The 1,958-nt window shown below is 52.1% G+C and overlaps 1 protein-coding gene across 2 annotated transcripts in view; it reads right to left on the bottom strand.

Moving 5' to 3' along the window:
- MROH1 (maestro heat-like repeat family member 1) overlaps positions 1-1,958 on the bottom strand; it is a 124,765-nt gene that overhangs the window by 107,733 nt on the left and 15,074 nt on the right. The window contains exon 2 of one of the 2 annotated variants that reach the window (XM_011938033.1): positions 1,048-1,167. The exons of the other annotated variant lie outside the window; for it this stretch is intronic. The gene's annotated coding sequence lies outside the window, so the exon portion shown is untranslated. The remainder of the gene's footprint in view (positions 1-1,047; positions 1,168-1,958) is intronic. 2 annotated transcript variants of the gene reach the window in all.

Here is a 1,958-nt window from a genome sequence, read left to right on the forward strand (position 1 = left end):
TGCACTCCAGCCTGGGCAACAGAGTGAGACTCTGTCTAAAAAAAAAAAAAGAAAAGAAAAACAAAAAAAACATATTCCACAGAGATCCCAAGCTGTGGAAGTGTTAAGAGGTGAGGAGGGCAGTGACTCTCAGGCAGGGCAGAAAACCCAAGAAAGTGCCCACAGCACACACTTCCCAGAGACAAGGGCTCGCCTGACGTGGAGCATCAGAAGCCAGAGTTCCCAGGCCTGAGCTGAGCTGGAGAGGCAGAGGAGCTGAGCTGAGTGGCTGGGATCTGGGACGAGTGGCTGTGACCTACAGGTAGCCAGCACTGCCCATCTCCACCGTCCAGGAAAAAAACGGGTGGAACCAACGCCAGTCCACGACTGTGCAGCAGCCCTTCCAGTGCAGCAGCCACGTTCGCCCAACTCAAACAGGAGCTAACAAAACAAATGAGCACACGGGCTTGGACTTGCCTGCTCCCGGCCCAGGCGAGAATCACAGGACAACTAAAAAACTGGACGAAACACAAGAAATCACTGTTTCTCAGGACAATGGACATCAGAAAATGAAGGACAGTGAGGCCTGAGAGGTAGGAAATGAGGCGTAGCCACAAGAACCCAGCTCACTGCCTGGAGAGAGGACTCAGGCTTAGGGCCCAGCAAAACACCTAAGCTGAAGAGACAGAACGGGTGGTACCGGCCGATACCAAAGCGGCTAGAGTCTGCAGTCTCTCGTACCAGAGAAAGCGCTGCCCAGAGAGAACTTGAGAGACCTGCAGCGGGTTCCCTGGGCGCTCAGCAAGTTACTGGTCAGCAGAATAATAGCCCCTAAGCTTCCCATACCCTAATCCCCAGAACCTGTGTGTATGAACCCTTACACAGCAAAGGGATTCAGTAGATGAGATTAAGGGTATAGGCCCTGAGACAGGGAGATTATCCCGGATTACCTGGGTGAGACCAACCTAATCACATGAGTCCTTAAAAGCAAAGAACCTTTCCTGGGTGGGTCAAAGAGAAGAGACGGAAGAGCGGGGAGGAGAAATTTGAAGCGTGAGAAGGATTCACCCCACAACTGCTGGCTTGGAGGATGCAGGAGGGAGGCTCTGAGACGAGGAATGCAGGTGGCCTGGAGAAGCTGTGAATGGCCCTTAGCTGGCAGCTGACAAGAAAACAGGGGCTTCTGTCCTGCAGATGCAAAGAACCAAATTCTGCCAGGAACCTGAGACAGCAGAAGCAATCCTTCCCAGGGGCACCAGGAAGGGAAGCAGTCCCCGGCGCCTGGGTTCGGGCTGGTGAGACCCCTGGTAGACTTCTCACTCCCAGAACTTTATGGTAATAAATTTGTGTTGCTTAAGGCACTACGTTTGTGATAACGTGTTGCATTAGCATTAGAAAACTAACACAAATGCCTTGTTTGAGAACAAACTATCCAAGCCTGCAGTAAAAACCACACAAAGGGATTAGGAGAAGCAACATCCAGGGTCTCCTCAGGGCCAGGAATGGGGCCTGCTCCCAGCAGCTGGAGTGGACAGTGTCATGACTCATGGAGCACCAGGCAGAGTGCTCAGGATTCCACCCCAGTCATCAACCAAATCAGTCCTAGACTAAACGTCATTCCGGTCTCACCTAACAAAGCTAAAAGAAAGGCCCGACAAGATCAAACTGTTCCCAAGTAACTTCGCCAGCCCAGCACAAAGCTCATGAATACTAACAGGAACACAAAAATATCCAGCACTACCAAGGCAAAAGCAATGCCTGGCATCCAATCAAAAATTACCAGGCGTGGGCCAGGTGCAGTGGCTCACGCCTGTAATCCCAGCACTTTGGGAGGTCGAGGCGGGAGGATCACGAGATCAGGAGATCCAGACGATCCTGGCTAACACGGTGAAACCCTGTCTCTACTAAAAATACAAAAAATTAGCCAGGCGTGGTGGGGGACGCCTGTAGTCCCAGCTACTCGGGAGGCTGAGGCAGGA

This window comes from Colobus angolensis, unplaced genomic scaffold (assembly GCF_000951035.1).
Source record: "Colobus angolensis palliatus isolate OR3802 unplaced genomic scaffold, Cang.pa_1.0 Scaffold17, whole genome shotgun sequence".
Classification (NCBI taxonomy): domain Eukaryota; kingdom Metazoa; phylum Chordata; class Mammalia; order Primates; family Cercopithecidae; genus Colobus; species Colobus angolensis.